General features: G+C 38.4%; 1 pseudogene; it reads right to left on the bottom strand.

Annotated features, from left to right (window-relative positions):
* Positions 1-2,650: 2,650 nt before the first annotated feature.
* LOC115842128 (cytosolic 5'-nucleotidase 3A-like) lies at positions 2,651-3,975 on the bottom strand (annotated as a pseudogene).
* Between the last annotated feature and the right edge of the window lie 18,668 nt (positions 3,976-22,643).

Below are 22,643 nucleotides of genomic sequence, written 5' to 3'. Positions count from 1 at the left end.
ACATTGTGGTACATGACTCTTTTTAAATTATGGTTTTCTCAGGGTATATGCCCAGTAGTGGGATTGCTGGGTCATATGGTAGTTCTATTTGTAGTTTTTTAAGGAACCTCCATACTGTTCTCCATAGTGGCTGTATCAATTTACATTCCCACCAACAGTGCATGAGGGTTCACACCCTCTCCAGCATTTATTGTTTGTAGATTTTTTGATGATGGCCATTCTGACCAGTGTGAGATGATATCTCATTGTAGTTTTGATTTGCATTTCTCTAATGATTAATGATGTTGAGCATTCTTTCATGTGTTTGTTGGCAATCTGTATATCTTCTTTAGAGAAATGTCTATTTAGGTCTTCTGCCCATTTTTGGATTGGTTTGTTTGTTTTTTTGATATTGCGCTGCATGAGCTGCTTGTAAATTTTGGAGATTAATCCTTTGTCAGTTGCTTCATTTGCAAATATTTTCTCCCATTCTGAGGGTTGTCTTCTCGTCTTGTTTATGGTTTCCTTTGCTGTGTACAAGCTTTTAAGCTTCATCAGCTCCCATTTGTTTATTTTTGTTTTTATTTCCATGACTCTAGGAGGTGGGTCAAAAAGGATCTTGCTGTGATTTATGTCATGGAGTGTTCTGCCTATGTTTTCCTCTAAGAGTTTAATAGTGTCTGGCCTTACATTTAGGTCTTTAATCTATTTTGAGTTTATTTTTGTGTATGGTATTAGGGAGTGTTCTAATTTCATTCTTTTATATGTAGCTGTCCAGTTTTCCCAGCACCACTTATTGAAGAGGCTGTCTTTTCTCCACTGTATATTCTTGCCTCCTTTATCAAAGATAGGTGACCATATGTGCATGGGTTTATCTCTGGGCTTTCTATCCTGTTCCATTGATCTATATTTCTTTTTTTTGCCAGTACCATACTCTCTTGATTACTGTAGCTTTGTAGTATAGTCTGAAGGGTAAGCTGACATTATTGTTTGACAATGAAAACTGAAGTGTCAACAGCGAATAATCAGACCCCTGTGGTTACAGGACTTGTTAGCTTCTGGGTGAGTCCTTTAGATACATTCAGAGGCAAACCTTCCCCTTGAGTGGATGGCAGCAAATTCCAGCAGCACATAGGGCCTTTGAAATAGATATATCAACTCATTTTGTTTAGCTCTCCAACTCTGGCAAGAAAGTTCCACTTCTTGGCAGACTCCACATATCTGTACCTGATAACATGCCTATAATGTAATGTAAAGTAAAATATCTGCAGTAGTATATGGTTATAATTGGTAGAAAAACATTATGCTCATTTATTTAAAACATTAGTATACATGATTTTCCAAGCTGAATGCTTTCTTTTGTGTCAAGACCAAAACAATAAGCAAAACCAAAATAAAATAAAACAAACATTAAAACCCCCCTTAGCCTGACCCTTTCTTGGTTTCTCTCTAGATGCCAGTAGCAGTTACAGCTGCCGACAAAGGTATGTTACCAGGCCCTTTGGAAGAGCTGAAAGTCACTGCTTTCTGGGGATTGCTCACAGGACAGTCTGTGACAGCTGCTCCACTTGGGGTCACCCCCCAGGTTAGGGTGATTTTGTATATAGCTATTTTGAGTTTGTCTAGGTCTGGGAGATGTTCTTATCTTCAATATAGTTCTATGACCCTGTACATGTGATCTTGATCCTTTTTGTTGTAGACAGAATGCCAAGGTCTATAGATGACAATGGACTGGGTACTTTTTTAATGCCAATTTTTAATGTTTAAGCCATTAAGCCAGGAGTTTGATTGACACAGAGCAAAACCCACTAAAAAGAAATTGGAGCCAGGCCTGGATTTAGGTAAAATTATGAAGAAGGAAGTTTCTTCTGGATAACCTTACGGATTTTTTGCCCAATATGGTGTCTCCTTTACTTCCTACTTTTAGGGCCTGATGCCTTTATTTCTTATGTCTTCAAAGTCTGTTTGCAAGAAAGGATATGATAAATTAATTTATGCTAAGATATGAATGGTTTAACAAGTGCTATCACCTTGAGACAAATGGGTATTTAAAAATAGATTTTCTATTTTATGTTCATTATCAGCGAGTCAATATAGAACACCTGTAATGATCAGTTACATGTGGATACCAACTGTTTTTTCATTAAATACAGAGTGCCAGTCTTTTCTGGCCAATTCTGATTTTCTCCAAACAAGAAAACCAAACATAATACAATTTCAGGAGATGGTAATACCATCAGCATGATCCATCCAAATTGCAGAACTGGCAATACTTAACTTAAAATCACGTAAATTATTTGACCATTTCATAAAATTTCTTGTTGGCCTTCTGAAAACTTTTCAAGTATAAAAAGATCTCAAAATATGTGTGATAAAATTGAATTACAAAATCCACTTTGGAAAACTAGGGAGTTATTTTTCTGATTTTGGCTTTAAGATTTTTCAAAATCTGTTAAAAAGAAATAAAGAGGAAAGTGTGTTGAGAGAGGCGAAGAAAAAGCAGCTTCCAGCTGATAGACTTAACATGTCTGAAAATATTTCAGTAATGTAAAGGAAAAACTTCAAGAGCAAGAATATATTACAATTAAGAGCGTTTCAGCAAGATTAAGAGATGGGCAGTTCTTGTATTAACTGCTCCCATAGGAGAGAGGTCTTCCTGAAGAATACCAGTTTATAGAATCCTCAGTAAGATAGAGCTGGCTATCTCCAGTGATTTATCTTTCACTAAAACCATACTTTTTCTAAAAGCTCACCCACTCCATCATTTAGATATCCAGTTTTTAGGATGTGTTAAACACCGGCTACTCCATCTGCCATTCTTAAGTCTCCTTGGGAGTCTCTCAGCAGAGTTAAATTATTATTGTCCTTTAATTGATTGAAATATTCTGTGTTCTTCAAGGTATCATCATGTTTGTTAAATATATAGGTTAATTCTCCTTTAAATTCTTTGAGAACACATTTTCATCAAAATCCATGAATGAACACTACTTTGACATTTGGATGACAAACACCAGCTTGATGGATAACATCCTTAAGTACATCACCATTATTGGTCGAAAATATGAACATAGGGATATGGTGTAGTTAGAGTTTCTCAAATATATTCTTATATCCCTCCTTTAGCATAACATCAGTTTCTTCCACAATTCCTTTAAATTTAGCTTTTGATAAAGGTTATTCGACAAGGAGACTCTGTGAACTTAGCATACCATTCTACCATAAAAGGGTACTTTTATGGTAAAAACAAGACCACTTTGATAGCATTGTCTTTTTCCTTGAGTTGCAATAACTTTTTTTTTTTTTTTTTGCGGTACGCAGGCCTCTCACTGTTGTGGCCTCTCCCGTTGCGGAGCACAGGCTCCGGACGCGCAGGCCCAGCGGCCATGGCTCACGGGCCCAGCCGCTCCGCGGCATGTGGGATCCTCCCGGACCGGGGCACGAACCCACATCCCCTGCATCGGCAGGCGGACTCTCAACCACTGCGCCACCAGGGAAGCCCAGGGTTGCAATAACATTTTTTGACATTCATTTGTAACCAGCTTACAGTTCTCAATAATATTATGACATGTTAGGCATCTTTCCCTTTGTAGGAAAATCCTTACTGTCATATAAAAGTCCATAATTATCTGGTTTGGCAGCTCCTCTTTTGACAATATCACAGGTAATTTCTGGTACTCTTATAGGGTTCTTGAGGCAAACTGAACTTTTCTAAAATTCTGGCATGATTTTTACATGTACAGACTTTATATTGAGTAACCAATCTTCCTTAAGACACTCTGAGTTCTGCCCTTAATTTTGTCCTAGAACAAAGGCATAGGGTGGCAAGCAATAATCATAGATGCAGGGCTTGGACACAGAGATGTCACTGATCTTGGTCTTCTGCCCCAACTTTTCCTTCAAGGGGAATATATACTGGGTCAGCATCACCTCTTCCATCAGGATGCAAATACTGGCACCAGCTACTGTGTCCATTCTTGCCATGATCACTTAGTCCATAAATGGGACCCCCTTATGCTCTTCCTAACAAAGATGACATTTACGAGCTTTGGAAGTGTGGGGCTTGTGTACTAACTGTGAAGAACATGGAGCCCCCAGAAATTGGTATTTTAACAGAGGATCGAATTTTAAATCAGAGGACTAAATCTTTAATTTGAGGCTGACCTAATGAGGAATTAGGTGACAGAATGGGAGCAGAACAGTTTTTTAGATAAAAGGAAAATGGAAAGAGATGTGATCTGAGACATATAAGATTTTAGAATTTGAAGATAAGAATGGTGAGTTTAGAGAATCAGCATCCTGACCAACAGGGAACGGAGGGACTGAAGAGATTATGGTGCAGCCGGACACAGGGCCCAGCATCGTTGTAGGTCCTGGCATTGCTGTGTCCCTGCCATTGACCCTCCACTCCTCAACTCTAGCTTCTCCATCACCCTCTGCCTATGGAAAGTAAAAGGGGTTGTTATGAAATTGTTAGGCACAACTACCAGGAACTTGAGGAGAAACAGCCAGGACCAGGGACAGGATAAGAAATGCACTTGTAAGATTTAAGAAGAATACATAAATTTTGAAGACTATGGGATGCAAGGTCAAAGAACAGAATAAAGACCTCATGTGAGATCGATAAGAGGTACTCTGAGGCCTGTGTGTGTGTGTGTGTCTGTGTGTGCGCGCGCGTACATGTGGTGACAGTGAACTTGATGATTTTGGTAATGGGATAAATTGGAGGCTTAGGGACTCATGGAGACTCGTATCATTTTTCTGCTTGCCTAACTTAGACAGACAAGCTGATTTCAATGTGGCTTTAGGCTCCACTGGGCCAGATGGATGGCAGGAAAAACCAGAAAGAAAAAAGTAATTAAGCTTCAGTTTTCTCCTCCATGGCCTGATCACCTGTGTCAGGATGAAAGTGTGTCCCAGGTTGTTATTAAGCTCATACATTTTGGGTATTTAGAAGTTCAGATTTGGTATCCCCATTTCATAGATGGTTACAGTAAAATATGCGTTACTGTTCTAGACTGAAGGAAATATGGAAGCTGAACTAGGATTAGATTCCAGCACTCTTGAATTGCAGCCAAGACCTCTTCAAGTTAATAAATAACAAAATAACAACAAAAGAATATATTAAAACATACACTAATAAATTTATTGTAAATGCAATGTACTCAGAACTTCCTTGTGACATCCAAATATATATGAGCTATACAAAATGCATGTATAAGCAAATATCCCATAGAATGTGTTCATAAATAGCAAGGGCCCTAGACACACTGCTAGTGGGTTTATTTCACTAGAAATCCATCCATTATCATTCTTTTTTTCCCTCTGAACATTTCAAAAATCTATTGAAATAAACATATTGGAAGAAAAAAATCCCATTACCAATGCCTGACACGAATCTTGCCAAATGCATCATCTAATATTGGATGTCATACTGCAGTCCAATCCAATGAGTAGAAACATGTTTCAAAAACAGTTTGGGACTGAGCAATCAATATTAACTTGTTGGATCCTAATGTGTTTTTGTGAATGATTATAAATAGAGCAACTCACTGTGGGGAATTTTTTCTCTAAGCTTATGGATGAAAAATGGCAAATGGTTAACAAGATCTTCTTGCATAAATAAAAAAGTGGGTTTTCACTGCCAGGAAAAAAAATTGTTTGTTGGGTTTTAGCGTCCCTTCCTAGCTTTCACAATTTCTAAGGCTATTTTTATGGTAAGAATGATAAAGAGATGTCTGAGGATAGATGAAGTTTTCAAGTGGGGAAGGACAGAAAACGTGAAGGATTACAATAGTTCATTTCATTATGAAATCTATTGAAAAGACCAAGAATATACTTGTGTAAATTAGGAAGCACTTTCAAGCAAGACCCTTTCAATTTTCTAGTTTCTGGGGCAAAAAGTACCTTGGGTGGCCTCTATGCCATTGATCTATATTGATGGGATGCACGGGGTAAAAAGGATTTTATTCTGGGCACACATGCTATTGTAATAACAATTTAAATAAAACAAATAAATAAAAAGTTCAAAACTTTCAATTAAACAGATCATTTCTTTTCACTGTGTGTGTGTGTGTTTTCTTCCTTGCCCAAATGTACACATACCTTTTCAATCATTCAACAAATATTCGCTGAGCACCTACTGTTGCCTGCCACTATTACAGATGTTAGAATACTACAGTGAACAACAGAAAAAGGCTTAGGTCCCTGTTCTTGTGTATCTTACATTCTAGCATAATTTCAATAGACAATCAAATAATTCAAATAAACAAAGGAAAACATCAGATGCTAATTAAAATATGGGATAATTTATGTGCAATCATAGCATAAATTTAAGTTGGAGTTCAGCTTTTTCCTATAACATTGTCCAATAAATTTTTATCCCCATTGTCACATGATCTACCTTCCCTGTAACCAAGAAGTATTAATTCATTTATTGATTCAACAATATTTGTTGAGAACCAACTCAATACCATGCACTATCTCAGGCACTGTGGATACAGGTAAACAAACAAAAAAACACTCTCATGGAACTTTCTTGTATTATAGTATCCAGAATAAAGGGTGACAACTAGTGTAGGTAGAGTTTCAGCATAGTTTATTATAAACAACTCAATTTTATGTTAACATCAATTTTATGTTTAACATAGGATAAATGTTAATCTATTAAGTATGAACTTTCATCCCCAGTCTAATGCTTTTTATTATCAATTAATATCTGATTGGTAAAAAATTCCCAGCTTCTACCCTTTTCTATGTAGCTTAGTACATTTTGGCTATTGTTTTGTTTGGCTTCATAATATCCATTGAGTTATTATCTCATCCTACCCCCAACTCATACACACAGATTTTGGAATTATTAAAAATGACACTGTAAATATTTACTCCCTGTCCCATCCCTTGTATACCCATTCAAAAGCAAATGCTGTTCTGAATGTTGTCTATTATTCACTTACTTATATATATTTTAAATTTTTATCACTTATTATGTCTAAGCCATATAGTGTTTGGCTGTACTTGCTTTTAATCCTAGAGATTATCATAGTAAGTGAAGTAAGCCGGCCAAACATCAGAGAAAGACAAACATCATATGATATAGCTTATATGTGGAATCTAAAACAATGATACTAGTGAACTTATTTACAAAACAGAAATAGACTTATAGATGTAGAAAACAAACATGGTTACCAAACGGGACAAGAGGGGAGGGATAAATTAAGTGTTAGGGATTAACAGATACACACTACTATATATAAAATAGATAATCAACAAGAACCTACTGAATAGCACAGGGAACTATACTCAATATCTCATAAAAAATATGAATGTGAAAAAAGAATATATATTTATATATATCTGAATCACTTTGCTGTATACCTGAAGCTAACACAACATTATAAATCAACTTTATTTCAATAAAAATTTTTAAAATTTTTAAAATTTTAAAAAATAAAATTTACTTTAAAATATCATTCCATATATTGTCACTTGGCGTTTACTTTTTTGACTCAATACAGTGTTATTAAGATTCATTCATGCTGTCATACGTGGCTGCCATTCACTCATTTTTCATTGCTCCATAGTATTTTATGATATGACTATATAACAGTTTATTTATCTACCCTCCTAACTATGACCATTTAGATAATTTACAGTTTTTTTGTTATTATGAGTAGTGTTTTCCCCCCAATGTTTGTGTACATATCTCCTGGACACATGTAATAACTTGTGTTCTGGGGGGTATTTATCTTGGAGTAGAAGTGTTGAATTGTCTGCTATGAAACTCTTCAGCTATAAAGCATAATGCTTAAGTGGTGGAAAGAGATGGTACCAATTATTACCCTCACCAGCAACATATAACAAATTGTATTAATCTAAATCCTATATAACACTTGGCAATTCCAGACTTAATTTTTGCAAGTTGATTATGTGTAAAATGACTTCCTGAGCTTAGTCTTCACTGGCATGTCCTGATTGTTAGAGAGGCTGAGAATCTCTACATGTTTTCTAGCTACTTGTGTTTCATCTTTTGTGATGTGCCTATTTGTTCATTTCCTACTGCTTTTTGTCTTTTTAAAACTTGGTTTGTAGGCATTCTTTATATATTCTTGATATAAAGTTTTGAACCTTTGCTAACTATATATTCTTGATCCTTTTTCAAGTATGTGTGGCAAATATCTTCTCCCAGATTATAGTTTGCCTTGTTTTAAACTGTCTTTAAGGAGTCTTTTGATGAAAAAAATGTTCTTAATATTATTGTATTCTAATTTTTCAATTGTTTTTATGGCCTCGTGTCTCTTTTTTAGCCCTTTCTTACCCCAAAGCCAGGAAGAAGTTCACCCTAATTTTATTACATGTTTTAATATTTAGCTTTTTGACACAAATATCTTAAACTACATGGAGTTTATTTTTGTGTACTGTGCATGGTGGGAGTGCATTCTAACATGCTTTTCTTATAAAAAATCAATGTTCCTGGGTCCACTTGCTGAACAGTCTCTTCTTTTTACGGTACTCTGCATGCCAGCTTTGACATACATCTAGGTTACACTGCCTTATGGATCTCTTTGTGTTCTCTCTCTTCTGATACTGCTTTTTCATTCCTGTATTTGGGTACTGAGTTCATGGGTGTCTATTATATTATCAACGTATTTGCTGAGAGAATTGTGTTACATTAAATTATAGAGCGTCATGCCCAGACTAAGAATGAAACCGTGTCATGAATTAAAGATTGTGATTAATCGAAATCTGTGAACCTGACATCCATAAAAGAGATAAAATAAATAAATTATGCTCAAAGAGCGATATTACACAGGTTCCTTTTCTCTCTTTGATTTACTTCCTAAGGACAAGTTCCTTAGGAACAGTGAGATGACTGACTGAGCCAGTGGGTATAAAAGACTTTTAGAGGTTTTCAATGTACAACTTAAATGCTTTTTAAAAAGGACATACACATTTACTCTGTGGCAAAGGGCCCGGGAGTTAAATTCAGAAGTCCTGCACCTGTGGCATCCAGGTTTCTCTTCGCTTTAGACACATCCTTTGCTGCTTCCCACCATGCTGATCTTTGTCTTGTACCACTAAGAGGCAGTATATTTCCTTTTCAAATCCTGTCAATACCTGCTAAAGCAGCATCAGCAGACCCTGCTGCTACTTGGTCAGATGACAAGTAACAAACCATTTCTGTGCCTCACACTGGGCTCTCTCTTTTCGTTTTTTTTTAGTGATATGCATATTCTAGCTAGTTCCCTCTTTCCCCAGATCTACTAATAGTTTGCTTTTTTATCTCTACTTTACTCAGATGTTGCCTTCCTCAGTAAGGCCTTTCAAGACCACTCTGTTTAGAAGGGCAGTGCCCCCTCACCCTTGATTCTCACTGTCTCCCTTCTCTGCTTTATTTTTTCTGTATCACTTATCACTATTTGTCTGTCTCTCTTCCACCAGATTTTGGAACTTAGGTCTGTTTTGTTTACAGATATATCCCTAGCAACTACAACAATGCTTTAAAAATTGTCAATGCCTTGTAAATATTTGTTAATATGATTATAAACAAAGCACACAGTAGCTGTTCAATATATGTGTTGGGTAAATGAATGAGGCCCAGAGTACTCCAAGGGACTCACAGTTACACTTACAGTATTTGGCGTCTTTCCCACTGGAGGTCCAGGAGTAGTTGAAGCCTCAGGTAGTCAGGTCGTAATTGCTGGTTGAAAGACAAAATTTTCAGAATTCCACTTTCTTGTAAGGCTGTAATTTAATTTTACTTTGATGTGCTGAATTTTTAAACTATATGACTTTGGGGAAATCTGAAATTGAAAATATGCTTTGCTACACAGGAACACTGGCTGGCATAATAAGCAAAAGTCTGTAGTTTATGTTTAATGCCAACTTGTCACTGATTTTCTTTCTTTTTCTGTTCTTGTCACCAACTCAGATCACTGGGAGTATTGTCAAGATTAACATTACCTTAAAAATCCCATGACAAATGAAAAATACAATATAATAACAAATCACCAACCCATATTTTTAAGATTACAGTGATTGGCACATCAATATAGAGTCACCAGATTATAACTCGCCACAGAGTAACTCAAAACAAAAATATCAACATCAAATGAAAAAAAGATAGCATTTTGCCCAAACCTCAATATTATCATAGCTGTAGTGTTGTGTTGTCTCTTTTAAGTCACATGAGGAAAGCCTTGCTATACTCACTTTGAGCACTTGGAGGGGTGACATTTGGAGTCGACGTAGTCACATCTACAAGGGCTGTTGAAGATGGAGCTGGATAACCTACTTTGAAAAAATATTCCCAAATTGTCATAGGTATTTACTTTCACATGTTTAAATATGCCACTATGCTTAACAAGGGTGGCACGTAGAGCATGGAGTGTTAAGAGTTGGAAAGAATCTTAGTGAATACATACTCTAATGGCTTCATTTTATAAATTATGAAACTGAGTTCCAAAGTTCTATGCTTGTGGTTATACACCCAATATTCACACTTTCAAAATATGTTGTTTTAGCGTCTACTGTGTGCAAGACTATTCGACATGCAATGAACAATGAAGACAAGGTCCTCACCCTCATGGAACTTATCTTGTAGTGAATCTTCACAATTGTATATAATAGTTTCACATACTAAATATGGTTTCATATTTACTTCAATTCTTAGTTTTCAAAATCATCTCCATCTTTATAAGCCATCATAATTCCCATTCTCCTCCCTCCCTTCCCCCCAAAATGAAAGACTAATTCATATTCATTTGAAAATATCTCTGGATATAAAGCAAGGTAGATTGAAGAAGAAAAATACCCTACCACAGCACACTGAAACATGTTGATATGTCTCTAGGGAAGACAAATCTTTAATAGAATTTTTATTTATATGTATTTCTTCTTTGTTCCAAAACATGTTCATGGTGGCTTACATAAATATGCAAGTGCAAGAAGATAAAAGAAGTGGATAGAAAGAGAAAACAAGGGCAAGGAAAAATGAAGTTAGAAAAAGAATGTTGAGTTTTGTTGAAACCTGACTGGGGATATTACATAAAATGCATTTCTGGATGTAGTGTTCTCTTAGTAGATATGGACTGCACATTTGGTCAGAACTTTCTAGTAACAATGCTAAGAAATAAAAAGTATATGTTATGCCATTGGACTTCCCTGGTGATGCAGTGGTTTAGAATCTGCCTGCCAATGCAGGGGACACCGGTTCGATCCCTGGTTTGGGAAGATCCCACATGCCACGGAGCAACTAAGCCCGTGCGTCACAACTACTGAGCCTGTGCTCTAGAGCCCATGAGCCACAACTACTGAGCCCACGTGCTGCAACTACTGAAGCCTGCACGCCTAGAGCCCGTGCTCTGCAAAAAGAGAAGCCTCCGCAATGAGAAGCCCATGCACCGCAACGAAGAGTAGCCCTTGCTCGCCACAACTAGAAAAAACCTGCACACAGCAACAAAGACCCAACGCAGCCAAAAATAAATAAAATTAAAAAAAAATCAAATATCTATAAATAAATATATATATATAAGTGTATGTTATGCCATTGATGAACATTATAAGATAAATACAGTCAATTTTAAGAGAAACACAGCTATTCTTTTTATTATGATTAAAAAAATTTTCTCCCCAGTCTTTATAAAAAAGATACTGTAAAATGTGTACAATATTCTCAACAATATCCTTACAGCATGGCAGCCAATGTGCTCATTCACCCTCAAGCTTTAGTTAGTAGTGAATAGCCTGGCAACTTCCCAGGTACCTCGATTCTGGGAAAGGGCATGCCTTAAATAGAAAACACGGGTAATCAAATCTCTGAAAGAAGTATATATAAGATAAATAAATAAATGGCATTGTGGTTCATAAGAAGCTCACATAAGAGATGACCAACAACAATCGTTCTACAATGTAGCCTACCAATGAACACCAAAGACATACCACCCACCAGCTCCATGAATACAGTTAGATACGGGGAGATGTGTCATAGGCTGTCTCACGTGATGCTGTATGAGGAATGAAAATGGGCAGCCAGCAGCAGGATGGGCAGAAAAAAGTGTTTTAAACACAGGATATGCACAGCTTCATTTATCCAACAAATACTTATCGAGTTCCCACTATGTACTGGTATTGGAGACAAAGTGCAGAGAATGAGAGTTTTTGCCCCTGCCCTTATGGAGTATACAATTTAGTGAGAATAAAGGTCAATATGGCAGATTACTGGTTGGCCACCAAACCCAGTCCTCTTCTTTCTGGTACAGAGAAACTACACTTCCTAGCCTCCTATGCAGTTAGGTGTGGTGGCCATGTACCAAGTCTCAGGCAATGGACTGTGAGTGGGAGTGATGGTTGTCACTTCAAGGCTTGTCCTATAAAATATCCCACATATGATCCTCCATGATCTTCCCTCATGTACTATCCAGGTATTATGACATAGAGTGACTTGGAAACCACAACTTAAATGTGATAGGGCTGCCACAGCATGGGTTACAGAACAGAGCACTCAGCTACTTGCTTGTCCTTTTATTGGTTCTTTCTGTTAGGATAAATAAATTTGTATTATATCAAGTATAAACAAACAAAATGAAATGTTGGAATTTGTTGTTACTGTAGTTTTTCTTTCCCTCACAAATAGTATAAAGAGAATTGCAGTAGAAGATAAGTACTATGGTAGAGAAAATGCACTGTGCTGTGGGATTCCAGAGGAGGAACACATAAACAACGAAGACATGTGAGCTCAGCGCTTTCTGGAGGAAGTGACGTATCAACTAGGCTTGAAGGGTGACAAGAATTAGCCAGACAAGTTGGAGAAAGGGGGCAAGCAAGGAGCAGAATGTTCCAAGCAGTGTGGACAGAAAAAGTGGGAGAGAACTGAAGCCCGATCAGAATGTTGAAGGCACTCTGTGAGAAGAACAGGGACGAGGATAGAGAAGTAAGAAGAAGCTACATCCTTAAGATTCCACGGAGGAATAATATCCAACTAGTCCTTAACAGATGCTCTGACCCCAGGGTAAGTGAAGGGTGGCCTGGACTATAGCGTGAAGGCTGTGGGGAAGAAGAGAAGTGGACAGGTTTCAAGTGTGGGCTCTACAGGCTTGGTAAATGGCTGAATGTAGGAAATTAGGAAGAGAGAGAAGTCAAAATAACTTCCAGTTTTCCAGCTTGGGCAGATTTTTGGATCAAGGCATCATTATCTGAGAAAATAAACAGAAAAAATAGCTTTGGAAGGGCAAGAGGCACGAAGATGAAATAAACTTTGGACAGATTGATTCTGAGTGCATATGAGACATTCAGTTCCACAGGGTTGAGCATGTGAGTCTGAATCTTAGGAGTAAAATTAGGCTGCAAATGAGTATTTGTGAGACATCAGCACGTAGACAGTAATTGGAGTAACTGAGAGTGCCAAAGAAGATGGGTCCTGGCAGAAGAGAAGAGGGCCTAGCATGGAACGATGAGGACCACTTCCATGTAAGGTACTGGCAGGAGAAAAGGAGATTGAAAAGGAGGACCCCAGGGAGGCAGGAAGAAAGCCAGGGGCTATGGCTTAGAGAAGCCAAGGTGACAGAGGGTTTCCAGACGCAGGGCCAGTCAGTCCAATTCAGCAAATATTTGTGAGTGAGCGCTATGTGCCAAACGCTGGGTCAGTGCAGTCAAATGCTACCAAGAAGACAGATTCCCTTCTAGCTCTCAACTGCTAGGAAGCCATTGCATTAGACTTGCATACAAAGCCTAAGAGACAGATTTGCAAACCACTTGGAGACGGGCAAAAGCAGTGTACCTTAGCTATTAAAAGCATGAATTCCAGAGCCAGATACCGTGAGCTGAAGCCTCGCTTAGTTCTAAGTTAAATGTATGATCTTGGTAAAGTCTATGGACCTGTCTCTCTTTCTTGTATTCCTCGTGTCTAAAATAACAGTACTTTTCTATAGGGTGACTGTGATGATTGAGAAATCATCACTTGTATGAATTCTCATGGAAGAATGCCTGGCATGAGGTAAGCACTAAAAAGTAATCTTAGAAGTTATATAACAGGTCATCTGCAGTTTAGTTCAGGTGCTGAAAACACAAGCATATCGTAGCAATAGACGAATCTCCTGATGAGTTCTACCATTGACCCACTTTCCTTGGTCTTTCTAGAAGGACTCTGATTCCAGGTAATCAATCCCTCCCTCCCCAGGCTGGCCCAAGTCAAGAACTACATTCCAAAAGGCTGCACCAGAAAAGGGCTGTCTGGGGTGAAGAGAACGGCAGCGTGCTGGGCATTAGCTCTCTGATGGCAGACTGATGCCTACTGGCAGAGTCACCTGCAGCTCTCCTCTTCCACCTCACTGAGCCCCCGTGGCTCAGATTCTCGTGCAGTCACTGTAACTTCCAGCTCACTGCCTCCTACTGCTCATCAAGACAAATGGCAGGAAAAAATGCACCAAAAGACTGGTGGCAGGATACACGAAGTAGCTGTAGGGCAAGCTCAGATTGTCTCAAACTGAGTATTGGGATAACATTCCTGGACACCCCAGAACTGCTCTTAGGGAATTGAGCCCTGGCGTTCTCCCACTGGCCCACCCTGGCCGGCAGTCGAATAGCAAGGAGGTCAGCCGCTGTTCACTCCCTGTGAGCATTTCGCTGGCTGTGCTCCACCACGCCCTCTAGAGGAAGGCCCAGGAAGTCTCTGCATCAAGAGCAGCTGTGCTTCTCCTCTGCAACTGGCTCATTACTATTTTAAGAACCTATGGATCACAGAGTGAATCTGAATTTCTTTCTCTCATCGAGATGGCTTTATCTTTGTCCCTCTTTGCAATAATTTCTTCAGTTATCTATTTTTTAAATTTTGTAAGTTTACCTCGTAACCGTACAAGACAAAGTAAAAACTGCGTAGAAGAAAACTAGCTATAAGTAATCATTGGATACCGTGGGATACTGAGAGATATGATGTGCTCCTCCTAATTAATATAGGAAGAAAAGGTGAAAGAGGAAGTGAGGAGGGGAAGGGAAAAAGAACAAAGACTATCCACGTTTTAAACAATTCTCAGAAGGATAAAAGAAAGAATTATCCCTTTACTCTGGAACTCTGTTCCTTGTATAGGAGAAAGTGTGGCTTTCATTGTCAGTCATAGTCTCATCAGTCATAGTCTCATCTCTTATCTCCCTTCCCATGGGCAAGCATCATTCATTCTTCCTCCCTCCCCCACTCTCTTCCTCTCACTGGGAGAACTGACCTTCACAGTATTCACCAAGTGACTTAGTAAGTGAAAGCAGAAAGGAATGGTTTTACAGTGGGGATACATCATAACAAGGGTGACGATGATGATGAAGAAAAAGAACGAGGAAGCAAAAATCAGAGAACTTTGTATATATTTGTGAGCTACCACCATCACCTAGAAATCTCAGTCTAATATGCAACTGCCAGCCACCTTTGAAAATACTTTTTACTTAGAAGGAACAGACATTTTCCAATTGCCCACACTGGGTGCTAGCACTGATTAGTAACATATGATTTAATCCTGGCAGGATTCACTGGAATCCTGATGAAGTATGATAACTGGGAATTTCATTTGTATTAAAAGGACTGTTTAAATGTTCTCTTCTAGAGGTCAGAAAATAATGTGACATAAATCCTTACTTACTGCAGATTTACTGCAGGGGAAGAATTCATTCGTTTGATTCCATCTAGCGAGTGTTGTTCCTGGACCATGGGAAGAGGAACACTGCCTCGGGCATGAATGCTGCCTTGATCTTTGCCTCACTCTGTCTCTTGCCTGGTTTAGATAACAGCTCTGCACTTCCTCTCACAGGCAGGCCTGTGGAGTTTGTTGAGGGCTGAATCAGTGCCATAGCTTCTGGGAACAAAGGGATCAATGACAGCTATCACTATCTTGAGGGAGCCCAAGGTCATTTCAGTCTTATTCGTCTCCAGCTGAATTTTGTTTTGGTCTTGGCCTAAGGGTCTGTGCCAAGTTGCATAGGTTATTGAAAGAATGATCCCTTTAATCTGGAATTTTGTCCATCATGCAGAAGTCAGAGCTGAAGCCAGCCAGAGATAGCTTTACACGATGGTTCAAGATTAAGGCCTCTTGGCATTACATGACACAACCTCTAACAATCTCAACATTGTTATCTCTTGCTACTCCCGGCCTACATTCTTTCACTTATTCACCAAGCATTTGGGAGCCTCTATCTTCCAGGCCTTGTACTTGGCACTGGGGATATAATGATTAGCTTCCCTGGAGTTTAAGTTCATGGAGGATATGGACATTAACCAGAGAATCACATAAACCAATCCAAACATGAGAACATTTGAAGGAGAGAAGGCCTAGTCAGAGTCCCAGGAAGGCTGCCCTGAGGAATGTAGAGGGAGAATGGAGGCAGGGGAGGGGCTGTGGGAGCTTTAGGGTAGAGCACACAGCAAGTGCAAAGGCCCTGGGGTGGTCTACACACTGTGGTTTAGTATTAGTAATGTGTGGTACTTGTCTATTCCAGGGCTGGGCCTTTACAAGCCCTCAGAAGTGTTTGTTCTGTGTGTTGAACTGAACTGAGTGTTGTCACAGTGCACGTCCATGGCCTCAGCAGCAGCAGAACAGTGATCAACCTGTGGCACGCTGGTGGCAGTCAATGCTGCTTGTTTCTCTGAGCTGTTTTCTTTTGTTTTATTTCTGTTTCTGAAAGCAATCCCTTCCTAGAGCCTGACCTAGAGATTCTGTAACTATAAGAGGACATATGTATCTGCCAATCTCTTGACATCAAGTACAGCATTTTATAAGACTTGCTTTCATATTCCTTTCAGTCAAGTCTTTAAAAGATTTGTATTACATATTTCAGCATGCGAATAAGCCATACTTGCTTTTTGTCTTTTCTGTTTTAAGGTTATGTTTATACTCACAGTATGGCAAAACCTCTTCAGCATTCAGTAGTTGGTTTTATATTATGAAATACTATGTAGGCAAGTAATATGCCAAACCCAGTGATAGACAGTTGTTTGCTTTGTTTGCTGGTTGTTTATTTCTTCTTCAGTTTGAATGTTTATTGTTATTTAACCTTGTACATGTTCAGAGGTACAAAATAATGATCCTTGGTTTCCAGGAAAGAAGAGGGGGTTTAGAGGAAAACACTGCTTAGTACAAAATGGTTTGCTATATTAATTCATAAACTGCCATGAGGTTAGACGAGATTTGAAACCTTTTGAAGCCCATTTCTATTAAAACTTAAAATGCTTTTTCACTAATGTTAAAAATTACCCCTTTATGTTACCACCAGAAATTTAATGAAGTCAGAAGACAGCTCCAATCAACTCAGAAGACAGTTCTGAGTCGGATGGGGGAAACAGAGATATGTTCTATAAGAGCTAATTCTGGTTGGCTCCTTGTGACATTAGGAAGCAAAACCCAATCTCTTAACCTGGACTCTTGTCATCTTCCCAGTGACCATCCCTCTCACTGCTGGAGAGGGAAAGGCAGGGAAATGCTAGAGGCCCCGTGTGGATTAATTTGGGGGAAATATTGAAATATTTTCCAAACAATTTAATTATTTAACATCGACTACTATGTGCCAAATAAAGAAGACAGGTGAGCAGTTGTGATGTAAATGGAGAATAAAGGGTAAAATGATAATGACAACAACAAAAAAGAAATATTGATTCGGTCATTGCTTCCTCCTTCAAGGAATTAAAAAATACAAGTAAAAGTACTGATTTATTTCAAGATTAATTTTGCTCACTGGACTCTTCTTTTGATCCCGGCCTACTTCTTAGACTGGACTGTGTGAACCTTAGCTTTAGAGTTGCTCTTTATGCATTTTTACATTTCATACTCTTAATAACCATGTGAACTAGAAAATATTACTTCTGGTTTTTTTTAATATAAGAAAACAGTATTAGAGAAGTGAAATAACTTGCCCTGGGTAACAGAGCTAGTAGGTGGCAGAGATAAGAACTGAACCCAAGCCTGTCTGACACCAAAGATTATATTCAATCCACTCTGGTAGCCTTAAAGTGTAGTTAAGCTTTATGGTTTATCACAGGCTATTGAATATAGTTCATTGTACTATATAGTAGGACCTTGTTGTCTATCCATTATACATAATAGTTTGCATCTGCTAGTCTCAAACTCCCAATCCACCCCTTCCCCACTGCCCCTCCCCATTGGCACCCACAAGTTTATTCTCTATGCCTGTGAGTCTGTTTCTGTTTTGTAGATAAGTTCATTTGCATTCAATATCCTGTGATACACCATAATGGAAAAAATACAAAAAAGAATGCATATTTATGTATAACTGAATCACTTTGCTGTATAGTAGAAATTAACACAACATTGTAAAACAACTATACTTCAATAAAATAAAAATTTTTTTAAATTAAAAAAAAGGGGGTTTCTCTGGTGGCACAGTGGTTGAGAGTCCGCCTGCCGATGCAGGGGACGTGTGTTTGTACCCCGGTCCGGGAAGATCCCACATGCCGCGGAGCGGCTAGGCCCATGAGCCATGGCCACTGAGCCTGCGCGTCCGGAGCCTGCGCTCCGCAACGGGAGAGGCCGCAGCAGTGAGAGGCCCGCGTACCGAAAAACAAAAAAAAAGTATAGTTAGCCTTGTTAACAGCATGGAAGGAAACGCGAGAGAGCCCAAGGCAGATTAATTGGGGGGAAATCTTTGAGAACCAAGGTTTAGCCATGGAAGAGCTCAGTCATGGTCCCTAACACACAACCACTCAAAACAGAAGGCCTTTATATCCTCTGCTTTTCTCCTCTCTCCTCTCTCCCATCATCACCTCTTAGTTTCCTGTCATGAGACTAGCCAGTCTTTGGGCTGTGACCAGGTGCCTTTTTCTTCAGGGAGCCTTCTTCTGCTCTTTCTAAAACCCTTCCCTTGTTAATCACTTTCTTCTTTGTACTTTAGAAAATATCCTTACCTCACCCCCAAATGTTTATGGAGTTATCAATACTTATTGAGAACCATGTGTTATCACTGTTCTAGGCAATGGAGAGACATCAGTAGGCAAATCAGACCAAAAAATCCTGCCCTCATGGGATTTACTTTCTTGTGGGGAAAAGCCAGACAAGTCAATTATACAAGATGTTAAAAGACACTAAGGAGAAAAATAAAACAGGGAAAGAGGACAGGAAGTGAGATAGAGGGTATTACAGTTTAAAATGAGTTGGTCATGGAAAGCCCCACATTGAGAAGGTGACATTTGAACAAAGACTGGGAGAAGATGAGGTGTGAGCCATGTGGATTTTGGGGGGAAGAGTTTCCAGGCAGAGGGAATGAGTGAAAAGGCCCTGAGGTGGGAGCACCCGGGTCATGTTAGAGGAACAGCAAAGAGGCCGATTTGGGTGAAGCCCAGTGAGCAAGGGGGAGAGTAGAGTAGTGGGAATATAATAAATTGGATATAACATGGGACCTTTCAGGCCAACTTTATATATATCTGCTTTTTCTCACTGCCCACTTTCCTCCTCCACTCATAAGATCATGGGAGTTTCATTTACAACCGAATCCATCTCAAGTAGAAGTAGATACATAATTCTAGTTTTTTTTATTAAAACACACACACACACACACACACACACACACAAACACACACACACCAAACAATTTAAACAAAGACAGACTGGTTAATTTCTCAACCACTTTATTTCCTACCTTGGGTTCCTACCATGTTCCCAAAGGGATTTAACGGAACTAATAATAAAACGTAACATTTTGACACTATGAACCGGGTACTATACTACCTGGTGTTTTACATGCCGAGTGTCCTCTGTTGCTTTTAATAACGCATTAAGGAAGGCAGTACCCATGCTAACACTCTTCCTTTTCTTCTTTCTCTTGTCTTTCCGCATTTTCTTCAAGCATCCTCACCTTGGCCATGTTTTTAGAACTCTGTTTATTACCTGTCAATCCACCACACCATTGCCAAGAACTACAGCTTTCTGTGGACCATCTCAGTGGGTAAACCATCACCTCATCATGTTTGCTTCATTTTCAATGAATTTATTTTATTTTACTTACAAATTTTTAAAATAAAATTGTATATGTGTACACATGATGATTTGATAGACATATACATAGTGAAGTGATTACTATACTCAGCCTGTTAACATGTTGTCTCTTTTCACATGGTTACTTTTGTGTGTGTGTGTGATGAGAGCATGTGAAATCTACTCTTAGCAAATTCCCAATATTCAATACAGTATTATTAACTATAGTCATCATGCTATACATTTGATCTCTAGACTTACTAATCCTACTTAACTCCAACTTTGTACACTTTGACCAGTATTTCCTCTACCTCCCCAGCCCTGGTAACTACCGTTCTACTCTTTGCTTCCATGTATTTGACTCTTTTTAGATTTCACATATAAGTGAGATCATGTAGGTCCTTTTCTGTGTCTACCTTATTTCACTTAGCATAATGTCCGCAACGTTCATCCATGTTGTTGTATATCGTAGGATCTCCTTTTTTAAGGTCGAATAATATATATATATATATATATATATACACACACATATACATACATACATATATATATACACACACACACATACATAAATATATATTTTTTATCAATGGGAACTTAGGCTGTTTCCATATCTTGGCTACTGTGAATAGTACAGTGAATATGGGAGCACAGATATCCCTTAGAGGTGGCTTTCATTTCATTTCTGTATATACCAAAAAGTGAGGTTGCTGGATCAAATCATAATTCTACATTTAAATTTTTGAGGAACTTCGAAAACCATTTTCCATGTTTTTCATACTGTTTTCTATTAAAGGCTACATCAATTTACACTCCCATCAACAGTGTACAAGGGTTCTCTTTTCTCCATATCCTTGCCAACACTTATCTTTAATTTTTTGGGTGATAGCCATTCTAACAGGTGTGAGGTGATATTTCACTGTGGTTTTGATTTGCATTTCCCTAATGATTACTGATGTTGAGCACCTTTACATATACCTTTTGGCCATTTGTATGTCTTCTTTGGAAAAATGTCTGTTCAGGTCTTTTGTCCACTTTTTAGCAGGTGGTTTCTTGTTTTTTGCTATTGAATTGAATAAATTCCTTATATATTTTGGATATTAACCCCTTATCAGATATATGATTTGCAAATATTTTCTCCCATAGATTGTTTTGTATTTTGTTGATTGTTTCCTTTGCTGTGCAGAAATTTTTTCTTAGTTTGATGTAGTCCACTTGTTTATTTTTGCTGTTGTTGCCTGAACTTTTGGTGTCATATCAAAAAAGTCATTGCTGAGGCCAATTGATGTCAAGGAGCTTTCTCCCTATGTTTTCTTCTAGGAGTTTTACAGTTTCGGGTCTTATATTTAAAATTTTAATCTATTTTGAGGTGATTTTTGTGTATGGTATAAGAAAAGGGTTCAATTTCATTCTTTTGCATGTGGATATCCAGTTTCCTAAGCACCATTTATTGAAGAGACTATCCTTTCTCAGTGTGCATTCTTGGTGCCTTTGTTGAAAATTAGTTGACCATATTTGCTTGGGTTTATTTCTGGGTTCTCTATTCTGTTCCGTTGGCCTACATGTCTGTTTATGCATGTACCATACTATTTTGATTACTACATCTTTGTAGTGTAGTGAGAAATCAGGAAGTGTGGTACCTCCAACTCTGTTCTTCTTTCTCAACATTGCTTTGGCTATTTGGTGTCCTTTGTGAATACGAATTTTAGGGTTGTTTTTTCTGTTTCTGTGAAAAATGCCATTGGAATTTTGATAGGGACTGACTGAATTGAATCTGTATATTGCTTTGAGTAGTGTGGACAATTCAACAATATTAATTATTCCAATCCATGAACATTGGATGTCTTTTCACATGTTTGCATGTCTTACAATTTCTTTCATCAATGTTTTATATTTTTCAGTGTACAGATATTTCACTTTCTTGCTCAGATTTATCCCTCAGTATTTTACTCTTTTTTGATGCTATTGTGAATGAGGTTGTTTTCTTAATTTCTTTTTTGTTGTTGCTGGTGTCACTGAATTTCTTTTAATTTTAACGGATAATGCAGAGCAGAATTTTCAAATGGGACTCTTTGTACCTCCATTTTAGGTCAGGTCCCAAAGGCTAAGAATGATATTACAGGGCAAGTCATCCTCACTTCTAAAGTAGAATTTTAGACCACCTATGAAGGACATGTGAAGATAGAGTAGAATGGGTTCATCAGTTCTGGTCCATCATCCACCTCAAGGCTATGTAAGGGGATGAAAGCAGCCCTGGTGAGGATTTCTTTGGAGAGAGTTGGGGTGCTGTGAGTCAAGTCCCTTTTCATGGACGAGGGAAAGAAGAATATGCTCCCTTAGCTTAGTCCAAATGAAGTGTGGGTTCCAGACATCACTCAGATCTCTTGACCTGTGTGTACTGGAGTTTGGGACAAAGGGGATTAGTGCCCTACTCAGGCTAAAGAGGCTACATTGGGAGCCTATGCTTAAGTAGCAGTGCTAAATGTGCATAGAGAAGAGAGATATGGCCATACTGGGGAAAAAGAGCACTTCCCCAAACAGGAGGCCAAGGTACATGTTTTCCCAGACAAAGCAGAATGCCACAAAAAGAAATCTCACCCAGGAAAAAATACTGAGAGGAACAAAAAAGCTCCCAAGCTGACAAAGCCCCAGAAGCTAACAGGCAGGGAGGGGAGGAACGCAGGAGACCGAAAGAGAAGCATGGCC

The sequence above is a fragment of the Globicephala melas genome, chromosome 4 (genome assembly GCF_963455315.2).
Source record: "Globicephala melas chromosome 4, mGloMel1.2, whole genome shotgun sequence".
NCBI classification, from domain to species: Eukaryota; Metazoa; Chordata; class Mammalia; order Artiodactyla; family Delphinidae; genus Globicephala; species Globicephala melas.
The sequence above is the reverse complement of the archived record's forward strand: the minus strand, read 5'-3'. Positions and strand labels throughout refer to the sequence as shown.